Source organism: Anser cygnoides, chromosome 14 (genome assembly GCF_040182565.1).
Source record: "Anser cygnoides isolate HZ-2024a breed goose chromosome 14, Taihu_goose_T2T_genome, whole genome shotgun sequence".
Classification (NCBI taxonomy): domain Eukaryota; kingdom Metazoa; phylum Chordata; class Aves; order Anseriformes; family Anatidae; genus Anser; species Anser cygnoides.
In genome coordinates, this window is record NC_089886.1 from 17543161 (window position 1) to 17558459 (window position 15299).

At 38.7% G+C, this 15299-nt stretch overlaps 1 protein-coding gene across 4 annotated transcripts in view; it reads right to left on the bottom strand.

The window, feature by feature from the left end:
* Positions 1-10613, bottom strand: part of TENM2 (teneurin transmembrane protein 2) — a 1595068-nt gene extending 1584455 nt beyond the window's left edge. For 2 of the 4 annotated variants that reach the window (XM_066977125.1, XM_066977123.1), the window contains exon 1: positions 9761-10611. The gene's annotated coding sequence lies outside the window, so the exon portion shown is untranslated. Of the gene's footprint in view, positions 1-9760 lie in introns of all 4 variants that reach the window. The other 2 variants (XM_066977122.1, XM_066977124.1) reach the window with 2 other exon arrangements.
* Positions 10614-15299: the final 4686 nt, after the last annotated feature.

The following is a 15299-nucleotide window of genomic DNA, read 5'->3' on the forward strand; positions in this document are numbered from 1 at the left end:
TTTTCTGTAAAACTGTTATGGCTTTAGCTGGGACAGAGTTAATTTTCTTCACAGAGGCTTGTATGATGCTTTTGACTTTCGATGAAAATCGTATTGGTAGCACACCGACGTTTGGGTTCTCGCAGTGTCCCCCAGAGCCGAGGCCGTTGCAGCTCCTCGTGCTGCCCTGCCAGCGAGGAGGCCGGGGGTGCTCCAGAACAGGGAAGGGACAGGACCAGGACAGCTGGCCCATGGTGGCCTCAGGGACATCCTGAACCATGCAGTGCTGTGCTGGCAGTAACAGCTGGGGTAAAGGACAGTGGCACATTCGGAGTGACAGTGTGTCTTGCCAAGCAGCCGTTCTGTGTGCTGAGTCCTGCTTTCCTGGGAGCAGCTGAACACCTGCCTGCCAGTGGGACATAGTGAATGGATTCCTTGGTTTGCTGAGCTTGTGCACATAGTTTACTAAAGCAAAAGCAATCTGGATCTCAACCTGTGAGCTCTGCTACTTTTACCTCTCCAATTCTCTCCCCCTCCACACCTGGGGAGAGCAAGTGGCTGTGCAGTGCTCAGCTGCCTGCACACCAGAAGTGCTTGTCCACTGCATGTCCCAGTGGGCTTATGACAACAAACGTGGAAAAAGCATCATGGAGAATGAACCCATACTTACACAGAATATTGTCCAACTAAGTTATTCATGTTACCTACTGCAGACCTAGAGCCTCCTCACAGTTGGCATTTAAACTTGAATTACTAAGCACATGCCAATTGAGAGTGACTCATTTAAGTAATTCATAACAACTCATTTTAAAAAGTCATTGTACATGTTAATTTCAAAGCTTTGCTGACAAAGCATCCAAGTTAAATAATTTGTAACTCGCTAATGACAAATGAGATGAAATGCAGTGATATCAATTTAATAGCTTCATAATTTACTCAATATGCAAAAGATTAAAACTTCATTATGAATCAATAATCCATCAGCCATGGTGTTGTGAATCACATCTGTTATTGATACTTAAATGCCTACTACAATTTTGAGTGGAACTAAAACTTGGGTGTTTTGCTCAACTTTGAAGAAATTACTGCAGTGATCAATAAAAAAAAGCAAAGTGCTTAGTTTTATTCTAACTTCAGTTTCAAGGATCCCAAACCACAAAATCCTAATAGTTAAATGTATTAAGGGCCATTATTCAATGCTTCATTTCAGATCGTTAGGTGTTTTTTACTTGCTTCAGATGCAGTATGTATTTTTCTATACCTACACAGAAAACGTTCCTGATATAAGATGTGTATTGGAAGCTTCCTTATACTCTGTCCCAAAGTAAAAAAAAAAATGAAGATAGAGGCATAACTTAAATTTCCATTTTGTTCTATGCTTTCCAGTGCTCTTGGCATATTGCCCCTGGCACATAGGCTCACTAGCACTACACCCTATCACTGTCTGGTGTTTGGAGACTGGCAAAAGGCTCATAAAACTCAGTTGAAATTTTCTTTACATGTTTATTTTATAGTTTCAAGGGTCCATAGTGTCATGTACATAAATACTTAGATGTCTCTCATACTGTAGAGGTTGCCTATGAATTCCTAACTTCAGACTCTAAACATCCATTTTAAGACCATTAGTAATTATACAATAATTCAGACTTGATATTGTTGCACGCCTCCAATTTTACTCCTCCACTAGAAGAGAAATGTGCTGAGATTTCCCCCCTCCCCTCCCAATTAACAGCCAGAAAACATATGCAGATTCCTTATTCAACCCCTCCTTACTCAATTCAGGCTCTGCAGAACATTCAGACTGTTCCTTCTCCCTCCCCTCATAATGAGATGCCATAAAAGTGTTCATACTTAATAGTGCTCAAGAAGAGGCATACCCTGCATGACAGATTTTCACAGGAAAAAAAAAAATCTCATCTAGTCTGCTTCGATTTCCACTTGGCTGCCAAAGTCGGGAGGTGTTACATGCCCCCTGACCTGCATCTCTCCCTCGGGAGGAGGGAAGCAACCACAGCACAAGCTCTGAAGGTGCCTCCTATTGCAATCAACGAGGAGCAGGCATTGAGGGGTGGCCCTCAGCAAAGATGAGGGTATGAGGGCAAGAGCTGAGTCTTTGAGCATCCTGTCTTCTAATGAAGATGTTTACAGGTTTGTCCTGTGATGGCATGCGGGCTGGTAACACAACAGCTTTGCTTGCAGCTTGCTTTTCAAGACATACCCAAGTAGTCTGCTTGACAGGTAATGAAACTTTGTGCTACTACTTTTAGCTTGAAGCTGAGTTCTTAAAATATCCTTTTCATATTGATCTGTGTTGAAATTAATTACATTTCCCCACAAGCTGAAACCCACAGCTAAAAACAGAGCCTAGTCAAACCTACTGGGGCTAAGATGGAGGTAAAAGAACCCTTAAAACACGGAACACACAAAACCTTACTCCTGGTCTTTGACAGAGTGGCTTGGCTCCCTGTAGGGGGATAAGGGTTAAGTCTCATCACAAACAGCCAGAAGCCCTCGCAGCCCACTAACAAGGGTGGGGGATTACCAGGAGCTCCACATCTGTTATTGACAATGCTGATGAGCCTAATTGGCAACATGCAGCTGATCCCCCTGAAGCAGCAGGGGAGAGAAACAAATAAAGAGCAAAAAGGTGGATAAGACAGCTTGAGCAATGCACTTCCCAGAGCAGCTCTCTGGATAACCAGCTCTCACGTGCCACAGCTCACCAACCCCCTCTAGTAGGGGGACGACTGCAGGCCAGGGGCCACTGGGGAGCTCTGCAGGCAGAACCAGGCACATGCAAACACAGCCACAACAGCGAGACTGGTCTCTGAGAAGCCCATTTCATTTTTGTTAGACTAAACCCAAGTTACTCTTACCTGCCTCCCACCAATTTGTTAGAAATACCCTTTGGACTTTCCAAAAACCCTGAAGTCTGTAGCTTTATTGTAATATATGCATTATTGCCATAGTCAGTTGTACAAAGCAGTATGATATAGTGACACTTCTATGCTTTATTAAGAGCATGCTCTAACAATACTACACCTACAACAGGATGTTCTTGCTCATTGCCTAAACAGGAATCCCATCTAGCATGGCTTGACTTTGGACAGAGCTCCCTAACTGCAGTTCAATTGCTCTCTGCATTATGACATGGAAACTATCCTAAGAGTTGAGAGAAAAAAAGATATCAGGCCTGTCATAAAGTTAAGTACATCCCAAGTTCCCAAAATGACCTTGGATCTTTTATCACTTCACGGATATTACTCACTGTTCAAGCAATGTTATGATATTAAAGGGGTTTGCCATTACAAGTACTAAGTAGCCTATGCAACTGGATTCCTCTTCAAGCCTCTTTAACCAGTGATATCCCAGCTGCTTGAAAATGCTTTCAATGGCCATGAAGTACACTTAATTAAAATATTATTAGAATAGTGATGTCACCACATTGCAGAAATATGCCAAAAGGAGAGGTTAAGTGAATAATTAGCAATAAACTGCAGCTATGCACAGCCTGCAGTAGGAGCAAAGACAGGAAATAAAAATAAAAAATAACTACTTTGAAAAAAGGAGGTTCAGCCTGAGCACAGCTCACTCTGACTCTACCAGACTTGCTTTGGCCACCAGTAACACCCTGATTGACCTCAGTTTTCTAATTAGTTGTAATGCACTTGAAACTCATTGTAAAGACTCTCTGGAGGTGTCTTCAGCTTTTTATTAGCTGGCAAGGTCAGTTCATTGTCTCTGTACTATCAGAATAAAAGGGATGTAATAGAACAGACTACACCAGCTTCACACCAGCCTTGGATTTTCCTGGACTTCACATGCACCAAGTTTTACTGTACACTGGAACAGAAGCTGTCATTTAACTCACTTGCCTTTCAACTAAAAGTAGTCATTAGAAACAACACTTGGAATGGTGGCATTGTGACCCATGTTAATATCGACAACTACAGAAACCTCTCCAAGCACTATTACAGACAGTTGGGCCAAGACATTTACCTCAGCTACATTCACAAAGCATGTGACAATAAGTATGATGACAACTTTCATCAGAGATCAATGATATTTTCAAGCTACAATACAGTAATTTGAGACTTCATGTTAACAGAAAACTATCTAGTTAGAAATTAAGACATCCACATTAGGAAAGATAGGTATATTAAATATCTTTCTCCAAGGATTATCAAGAGCTAACAGGGAAATAATTCAAAAAGACTCTAATTTATCATGTCCTAGAACACTTGTTGAAAATACACTCTAGCAGATCCTTCAGTTCTTTCAGTCTTCTTACACATCTCTCTCAATCTGAAGTTCACTCTACAAGTTCTGTGCGATCATAACTAATAACTTTCCAGGTGGCATTTGTCAACACATCCCAGTGTGCTGCATTGCTATCAGAGCTGGTGCATCATTTGGGATTATGAACACCCAATCCCAACACCTCAAAAAAATGTCCAGACCAAACTTGAAAACATCAGCTTCATACTAAATAGCTTTTGATTTCACTTGATATCAAAACTTTTTTTTTTAAGGGAAGTATCTCCAAACCTCGTGTTTAGATGGTGGCAGAGTTAAAGACAGTGCAAAAACCAGCCTTGCCAACAAGCAGGCTGCAAGCTCTGCTCCAGACTCCTTTAACTTCAGAAGGCTGCTCTTTGCTCCGAGAGGAGAGAGCATGTATGTTCACTCCACGCTTGAAATATCCATGAGCTTATCTACTTCTATAAATATATAGCATCACACTGATCCTACGTTGATAACATACTTCTCCAAAAGCTCTCAAGAAGGCAATAACACGAAGCAAAGCATTGTCAAAACAGAATTACAAGTGGACACAGTTTATTTCACATGCATTTAATTGAATTCCTTGACATTTCATGTGCATTATAGTAGATTTGTTCTACATCATCAGAAAACACGTTTTTAAACATGCACTACACATTAAACATTACATATCAGCAGAGAAAACACATTTCTGGATGAATACAATAATTTTAGAGTGATTTCTAATAAATTCTTACGGTAATCCTAAACTGCATTAGAAAATTCCAGTGTATTGTCAAGCTTCTGCACAACATCCCTCAACAACACGTCACATCTTTGCCAAGGCAGTTGAACTCCTAAAGCTGTCCTCACTGGCAGAAAACTTGTCAGATTAAATTGCCACCTCTTGTCAAGTAAAGATATACGATCTGATATCCCTCTGCCAATGATGACACAACCTGTCGTTTCACTTTGGATGGATTATGAATCTCCAGTGTTTCTCACTGTGAGCAAAAGATGTAGCTCATGGGAAGAGGGGAAATGCTGCTTGCTGGCCACTTGTCACATAGTTTATTATCAAAGCAGACAAAGCAATACAATACTCCCAAATCTGGGGATTGTTTTGTTTCGGCTGAAACAATGTGAAAACTACCTAACTAGGGAATAAAAATCAAAATATTTTAATTGTCTCCCTGAAGTGCTGTATCCATAATCTGTTACCCAAATGCTTAATTGCTGTTTCCAAACGTTCTCACAGAGATTACTATGTGCTGCTGCTACTACTTACAAGATCATACATAGTAGCACAGCTTTACAAAAATAAAGTGAACCATTAGAACAATCCTTATTACATGGTAAAGACATCAATGAATAGATTGAATGGAACTGAATTTGGCTTTGTATAAGGCCTTCAACAATTGCCAAAAGGCCATTTGCTTTAGAAACACTTGTACTAAGTAACAAAAGCATACAATGCAACCATGTGCATCTGCCATCTCTGTGACTAACAATAATATAAACATATGTAAGACACCACAAATCCTATTAGCACCATTTCAAAGCCCCAGAGCAGTCAATGAAAATTCCAATGCAAGACAAGAGTCCTCCAGCATGATGGACTGATCTTTACCAGGCAAAATTTTTTCTACGCTAGAAAGCAACTAGCACGGTCAGGAATGCATACATCTGCTGCAGACACACAGCCAACCACTCCAATCAAGGCAGCACCCACCCCTCTTCATTGGAAGTTCCATACGATCTTGCTGCATGTCAAGGCAGGAGAGATGGCCAGAAGCATAGCACTTGTACAGCATCTCCAATAACCCAACGCAGAACTTAAACTTTGTGGGGGAGTCAATTTCTGAGCCATAAAATACACGTAATTCTTAGGGAGGAAGAGAACAGAAAGGGAGAAGTATTCTAAGTTCTCAAGAGCATATCCATTAAAGGTTTGTTTCTATCAGTGTTTTTTCCAACAGCTACAATTCAAAACCCTACTATTGGTTCACTTACTCAAAACATAAGCAGACAACTGATACAGGGTATTCTAATCAAATTCCTTAACTCTCTTGGAAGAAATAAAATGAAGATTAATGAACTATTTCTGACATACCTATAAAATGTTTTGCTATACTCCTTTATAAATTTTATGTTTGAGCTTATGAAAGTTTTGTTTAGACACTCTCCATCTACCCCAAACAAAACAAAAAGAAAACCTACAGCTCTGTACATTAGAAATTCTTCAAAAAAATTTACACATCTTTCCTTGAAACAAGAAGAAGCCATGTTATTAACTACGGGATAGAGAACTAAATTGTACTTCTATGCACAGTTCTTCAGTTACTAATAAAAAGTTACAAGTAATGTAACCTTAAAGCTAGTGAAGCTGGTGGAAGAAAATTTCAGTGATCACAAAGAAAATACTGTTGAAGTGAACTAGTGTACTTTGGAAGTTTGATTCAAATGTTTAGGAGAGGAATTCCTAGTAGAATACAAAGTTTTCCAAAGTTCTTTGAAGCAACAGAGCTGATGAGCACTTGAATTTCATTACCTGCTTGCAGGAATGCTTACTCTGTTCTCATCAGAGACTGCAATGCAATGGCTCCTAGCAGCACCTAGGAGCACAATTTAAAAAATTTGCCCTGGAGAAAGCTTCTGAGAAGCCTGAACCAACCCACAACTGCATTCACAGCTCTTCCAACTGAGGACAGTAGGTGGGTTGTATAGCAATCTCAATAGACATCAGAGTTAAGGCAATACTGGAAATTTTCTAGGATGCTCTGAACTTTTGCAAGCTTCTCCAAGGCAGCTGTATGGAAGTTGAACTTACAATCAACATACAACAGATAAGAATTTAAGATCATCAAAAGTAGATGTCAGGCAGTGTTTTTTTTTTGTTTGGTTGTTTGTTTGTTTTTTTTTTTAAGAAGTGTTAGTAAATAAAATAATTCCAATTTAGTTTTGCCACTGAAGCTCTAAGTTGTTTGGTTTTTTTTTCGAGGTGATAAAAAAGGTTCAAAACATTTTTTACCCACTTAAACATCTTACTTAAAAGAAACTCTTTCAACTAACCTTTTAGATGACCCCAGACCCCTGTTTAGATAATCCCATTATCATCTTTAAAGAATAAAGATATTATGAAACCAAAGCTATAGACTAATGTTACCTTATTAAAATCCTATTTACGTAGAATTAACATAAATACAAGTTGGTAAACCATATGCTATCACATCTGTTCCTCTGTGTATTAATAACAAGACTGTCCCCTATAGGGCTCTGAAATTAATATGTATTAGAATATATTACAAAGTATTTGGATTCCCTTGACAATATAATTTGTAGCTAGATTATTTGTAAGCTTCTAGCTCCGAATTACTGCTGTTGCATTACTATGCATCAGCTGCTACTTCTAGTGTGATTAAAGTACAACACCTGGCTCTTTTGCTATTAAAACTTTGTGGAACTGTGTCAATTTTCAAATACTCAGCTTGTTACATTTCAAGTATTTTCAGATTAAAAGTGTCAGAATATTTCAGTTCTTTGCCAACCACAGCATCATTTTGAAGCTTTGTTTTCCAACCTCCAGGATGCTTAATATATGTCAAAACACCAGCAGCGTTTACTAATTAGGTTAGGAAAAAAACTCATAAATAGAAGCCCAAGAGTTCCAAATCTGAAGTTTGAGATATGTATTCAGTCTTAATGGCCAAACATTCTTCAGATCTGTTTGCATCTTCCAGTAAAACTAACAGATGCCTCCTTGAACTGAATAAACCAGGTGTCCATATTTTCTCTTGACTACACTGTACCAAATAAAGAACCATTCTGGCTCACCAGAAGTAGTTTATGACTAATGCTTTTCTGAACAATTCTCTCATTTTATACCCAAAACTATTACAGTCAACATCACTAAAAGCTTAGCTTGAAAGGGATAAAAATTTAGTAAGTTTTCCTTTTAAAAATTCCCTTCCAAGGAATCTCATTGTAGCAACAGTCATGGATCCTACTGACATTAAGCTTTTGATGATTATGTCTTACACTTCCACAGGCTATGTGAGAAATCACACTTTTATAGGAATTTTAGAGGGTTATCATTACCACCTTCCTCTGCCCTACGCCATCCAAAGCAAGAGCTGTGTTTTCATATGGGCAAACCTTAAGTCATCCCATAGCAGCCTGAGGGAAGGAACCTGTTCCTACCCACAGCTCCATTTCAAGTGGGACAAACTACATTCTGGCTGTGGTTATCCCCATGAAAGCAGCTGCGTCATCCCTTGCATTGAGGGGAAAAAAGAGATTCTCTTAATACCAGCGATGAACTATTGTCTCTGACCATGCGAGTTATAAATACCCTTCATTATTGCCTCTGTTTGTTGCTTACAAGTAGCAGATGAAAGAATTGGACACATCAAGGAAGTTCACACAGAAATCTGTATCGCAAATACGTATAGAAATGGAACACCTTTAGTTCCTCCCTTAAAAGGGAATTAATAAAATCAGGGCAATACTTTGTAAGACCAGAAAATACTTTACTATACTCTCCTTAATGTTTAATGTATTAATGTTCTATCACTAAAAGAATCAAATAAATAAATAAATTAGATCAGCTGCTAAGTTTAGTTTTAAGAAACTACATGCTAAAATAGAAAACTGTAGAAAACATGTCTTTATAACTACTACAGCTTCTTTGTAGTTCTAAAGACTATCCTCACTGTAAAATGCTTCTCTAGTTTTAAAGGTAAAAAAAAAAAAAGCGAATAAAGGAAAAAAGCTGTATGCAAGCTGATCACTTAGACTACACAAGAACAAAGACTTGAAGAAAAGCACCTTACAGGCTGTGATGAGTAGCCAGGCCTGAGGGTCACTACCACCATCTCAGCATCCAGTTTCAGGAAAGAAAAGGAGCCCGGAAGAGAAAACAGTGCCTACCTAGGGCTGACAGAGCAGTACCAACCTACAGCAGTGTGGATGAGCACACTGGGTTCGCCACAGCATTTTCTCTGGGTTTGGGGGGAATTCTATATGGCTGCAAGGAGAATGTCCTCTCTCTTCCGTGGTTTGCTCCTTCTGTACTTATCATCCCCCAACATCCCTTTTTTTTTAATGTTTCCTATTAATCATTCCCACAAATAAGCCGGGCAATGCTAAAGACATATTTAAACTCACCATTTCAGTCCTGCTGTCTCTGAAACACTACTGGTGCCTCAGCGACATGCCTGTGCTGTGAGGCGCAGTAACCTCCCCCACACAGGCCCCAAACAGCCCCATGCTAACCCAGGTAGCTCCATTATCTACCTTGAGCTAGCTTATTTATGAAAGAACACATAGAAAAACACCAGCTAATCTCCTCAGAGTACCTCTTGAGCTAAAAAAGAACCACAAACAAGCCAAACCTATCTAAAAGTCTTTTTTTTTTTTTTTTTTTAAACCTGCGCAACAAGGAGCCAAGTCCTCTTCCCCAGGCCAGCAAAACCAAGCCAACATTTCAGGTGGTATACTTCTCAAACAGATCTCTTACCACTGACAAAGCACTTCAGACACAAGCCACAGCTCTGGGGAGTCCAGGAGAGACCAAGCCTGGAGCAAGGAGAGGCACAGGCCAGGCCTGGTCCCAGCACCAAACTGAGGGGCAGCATCCACAGCTAGGACCCAAGAGCCAGGCCTGCCCTCTTGCTATTACCCTCATGTTTTGAGAAGAGAGGTAAAAGTGACCCAGGCTTGATCTTTTATCACCTGAAGATAAAAAACACATTTGTTGATTTGCTACCAAACAGTTATATAAAGAACTGTACAGCTTAACTCTGAGCACCTGCTGTTTCACACTAATAAAACACTGCTTGTTGTCCCTCCCCTCAGACACCTGCAGCTTGTTTGTTTTCCAGCCAAAAGAAGAGTTGTTTTAGTTTTTCTTGTAATCTCTGAAATAGTACAATAAAACACTACTGCAGATTTCTGCTTTGTGTATAAACTTATATTTGAACTTGACCACTTCTGAGAAGAACTTTGTATTTGTAAATTGGAATTATGGTTCATTGTTGCTTTAGGGTTTAGATTTCCTGAACATACTTCTCAAAAGAGATTGGAGAGATTTAAAATGCCTCAGTGGTTTTTTGATAACTGTGAAACCCTCCAAGACAAAAGCCCATAGTTCTTTATGTTAGGTCTAAAACATACACAGAGGGTCTGTGCCATCTCTGTTTACAGCTGGGGAAGTGGAGGCTCTGGGAAGTGGTACAAAGGGCCTTGCCCCCAGCGGAATACCCCAGGGACATGCTGCCTTCCTGACTACCTGCCATGCAGGCACTGAACATCCCAGGAAGATTTTTAGCTAGTGATAGAAACAGAAATACAGAAGTATTTACATTGCTTTTACTTCTGTATATTTGTAAATACTTTTGTTCTGACACCGCTCACAGCAGAGTTTATATTCATGCTTCAGTGCCACGTGACTGACTACATGATGAGTGTAGGGCTTCAAATGGAGCTTATGAACAGATCCTCCCCTCATGTTTTTGAACAAATACTGAGAAGTACACCTGAGTTTTCTCCAAATGTAAATAAAAATAAATGAATTGTAGAAAAAAATATTAAATGATTGTACTTACAGTACTGTTTTACTTTCAGAGTTCTAGGGCCTAACTCATATTTTTAGATTTCAGATTCTGCTAGCACAATAAAGTATCCAGTATGTCATTCTTTTTGTATTCACAAAACAGTACAAAACATTAATGAAAAACTCTTTTCTCTCAGTGCATTTTTTTTTCTGAAGCTGTGTACTGTGCAACAAACTAGCCATGAACTAAGGAGCCAAGTGACGGAAAAGGCAAAATGCAGCCTTTCTGTTTCTGCAGTACCACAGAAACACTAAACTTGTCATAAGTTGAGTAATGCAGACATAGCATGTGTGATTTTAGGTGTTAGACATTGACTGCACCTTTTCTGGAATCAGAGCTTTAAAATTAGAGGAAGAAATATAAAACTGAACAGTCCTGAGCTTCTCCTGCACTGGGTCTTCTCAAAGCTTAAATCCATATACATTTTATTTTCAGGCTCATACAGTCTTCTGCCTGGCACTCCACTGAAAGTTGAAATGGTGCATTGCAGGACACAGTGTGTACTGCATCAGCTCCTGGAATGAAAAACAGCCTTAAACATAAAAGATCATTTTAAGTGTTAACTGGTGTTAAGCAACAGAAGAGGAATTGCTATATTCAATAAACAAATCAGTTGAGCAATATGACGATTGGAAGCTATGCAGACATGACTTTAATGTTTTTTAAATTTTGAACTGCAATTAGTATTCTGCTTTATTATGTATCATGGTCCCATCATGGTTCAGATTGCTGCATAACAAATTATACAAACACGTGAGCTCTAGACCTTCTGATGTGCAATTTCATGATGCCTTCAAAATTTCGTTCAATTCTGCATATTAATTAATTGTTTTTATGGCAGTCGACTTTTAAGTGTTTCATTAATTTTCAACATAAGACACAAATCTAATGATTTTTTCCAGTCAAAGACAAACGGATCAGATCAAGAGTAATCCCACTGAGCTCTGAGGTTCAAAGTAGTGATCACTATGGTCTTTCAGTTATAGACCAGTGACCCTTTTGAATAGTATCCACATATAATTAATATAAGCATGTCTTAATAAACCATATGCTCGTTCAGCTGTTCTCTGCTGTATTAATAACAAGGCTGTCCCCTAAGGGACTCCAAAATGAATGTATATTAGACATAAGTATCCTAATAACCAGAAGGTAACACAGTTGTACTTGACTTACGTTAGATAAGTATTTAATACAACATTATTTTAATGACTTTAACAAAACATATGTGCCTGTCAACTCAGAAATGCCATTTACAGAATTGAGGATAAGCTGAATACTGGGATAACAAACCCTCACAAATGCCCTTCCCTTCCATTATACGTTAATAAAGAATGAGATTCTTGGTAATTTGTTTTTCTAATGCCGGGACAAGTATTCTTACCTCAAAAAAAGGGAAAGTGGCTATAAGGCAAAGTGCAACATGGCAAAACCTCTGAAAGCATCAAATAATTTCAGATTTCATTTGCTGTTGCTCATTACCTTATGATATGGACTATAATGGGGTATTCTTCTTCACAGTAACGTCTTGCTATCTGCACATCTGGTACTTCTTTCAGAGATTCTCGCTGTGTCAATGATCAGGTCCCACAGCAGCTATCTTGCATGTAATAAACCTAGATGAAAAATTCATGAATAACATTTTCTTACACTGTTTTTAACTAATGTCTTCTTTCCCCTTCCCTGTGCCATTTTTAAGTACAAACATGTTGTTTGTGAAGTGAACAGAAGGTTCATTCTATTTTATTATTTTTTGTCTTTGCTGTCATGTAGGATGAACATGGGTATACTGAGCAATGGAGAAACTGTACGAGTATTTGGGGGAAACCCCAATTAATAGGCTCACGTTGGGCGAAATTTGCAATCGTCATTCCACCCGCCATATAGCTCTGCTTAATATGATAGAGCACACAGGAAAGCTCAAAGTTACAGCTCCAGTACACTGAGCAGATGTGATCCCCACCTTACAAGATCCACTGATAGTTACAATACAGTTGTCATTTTGAATCGGATGAAAAGCAGCTGTTAAGTGTTCTTTTCAAAAAAATTCATACTGTTCTGCAACAAATGGTAATTAATTGTTAAAAGGGGAATATTGTGAGCAGTTCTCCAGATAAAATGCTTTTGTTTATCATTAATTTATAACAATGGTTGCAAACTTCAGAAGAAGATGCAAGAGTCGTACAGTAATGAAGCCTAAATATTCTGATCAAAACAACTGCAGCAGGTTAAACATCTCCACTGGGCTAACTTAGCTGAATTGAAATGTCTAGTCTCAATTGCTTGTTTCTGTGTTGTGCTTTCACCAGCTGACATGAGGAAACTTCTTTTCGTGACAAAAGACAAAACATTTCTGCCAGCTGAGGTGACATTGTGTTCACTCAATAATGATACAAGGCCCTGAGGTTCTTCGGCAAGAAAGATAACAAAGAAAATCCTCATTAACTAACTGCAGAAGAATGAAGGTCAACCCACAGAGAGAATTTCATGCTTACATGTCAGTTAGAACATTTGTTCTTCATTAATTCTTTAAACCCAAGCTGGGATATCATCTAGCAGCATTTTAATGTCCTGTACTCCATTAGAAACAACTCTTAGGATGCTGTTTTCTTTGTACTATATATAACAGGCCGTTTTTATAAGCAGTTGACTTCCCATCATTGGGAACTAATAATGCTTTAGGATTGTTACATGACTAGATATAATACAGGTAATAATAGTTTGAGTATTTCAAGACGAAATACATTAGGAGTGCCATAATATATTTTAAGAAACAAAACTCACTATATGGACACATAAAGATACTACCACTACTACTGTTTGTGCACTAGTTTGTTATAGTCATATTTTTAAGTATTGTGTGCTGAATAATAACACCATATTTCTGTCAAGAGCATATTCCCCATAGAGCAGTATAATTTCATGCAAGATACTATATTTTCAAATATGAATTAGTGGATATTACTGGCAAAACCACAGTAGAAATACTACCTATTTTTTTCTTACAGTACTCACAAAATTTTGTGTAAATTGTGTAAAATTTCAGATTTTATTCTGCTTCCAATGATTAGATTCTGCATGAAACAGGATGGTAAATGTGAAACTCAGGAAGGCTTCCTGCAATGGGTGAGTATGAGCAGAGACCTCCATCTGGTTGTACTCAGAAAGTCAGAAGATTCCACCTATAGAGCAGCACTGGCAAAACAAAGTAGTAATGCGTTATGCTACAATGGTTGACTAAACTGAAGCAGTTAATGGAATTCCCATACTTCCCATCCCACCAGTTCTAGTAAGCTCCATTTACAAGACAGTAACATTCAAAACCTTTGCAGCTACTTGTAATTTTGCCCTCCCTCTATGCTGCATGACTGTTCTGCATCTGTTTTTATTTTAATTTACATACTTCAGTCAGAGATATCTGAGACATCAGGAAAGGGGAAACTGACAAATCATTAGAAATGATGTACTGCCAAAAGTAGAAAGATGTTGGAGAGATGGCTGAAAAGCATGAGTATTTTAACTGAATGTCCTGTTATTGTTTCATCCAAATCCTCAGTGAGGTATCTTACATGTCCCTTTTATCCACTGTCATCCTGGTACAAACACACTATTCAATGATTACTGTGCAAATAAAGAAGCATTCTTGTTTCTACACTGACTGTTACTGATTTGTTTAGGCTTTAATCTTCAGGTGACATTAGATTCCTAGATCAGCACAGAACCCCAGCAATTTCAGGAAACAGCCTGTCAGTGAAACTTACTGATTAGCATGCTGTCTAATCTAACACTGAGAAAAAAAAAAAGTATGATTATTTCCCTCCATATTCAAATCATAAATCTAGCAGTTGTAAATGTTATAAAAAGAAAGCTGAGAAATAAAATTTTAAAATAACAGAACACTAAGGGGCCTGAAACAAAACAGACTTCAAACTTAGTTCAACTCTGCTATTCTAATCCAAACGAATAGTGAAGCAAAGTGTCTATTTGCATCATGGATCATGAAGCAGGCTGTAGCCCTGAGTGGGCTTATCTAGCTGACTTTTAAAATGTTTCCATTCAACCTTGTCCACTACAAAATCTTCGGTCCAATACCCTTGTTTCTGCTGTCAGGCAACACTGCGAACATGACGTTTTTTCTACACTCCTGTGCACCTGTAGAGTTCTCTTGCCTGTTCCTCTGTCAGCCCAGCAGACAATTGCTCTTCTCTTTCACATCTTTTTGTTAGGAAGGCAGCAAATTAGATGCTGCTCTCTCTTCCCAAACTTATCCTGATTGGCTTGAAAGGAGATCCTTGAGTCACCCTGCCACATCTATTTCACAACAAGGCACCTGACACAGTCTTAAAAAGAACAGCAGTTGTATCCTGTGATTTTCCCTTTCCCAGACAGCAAACCATACATTAATTCTACCTCAGAGTTTTCCTCTGATGCTGCCTGGGGTCTTCA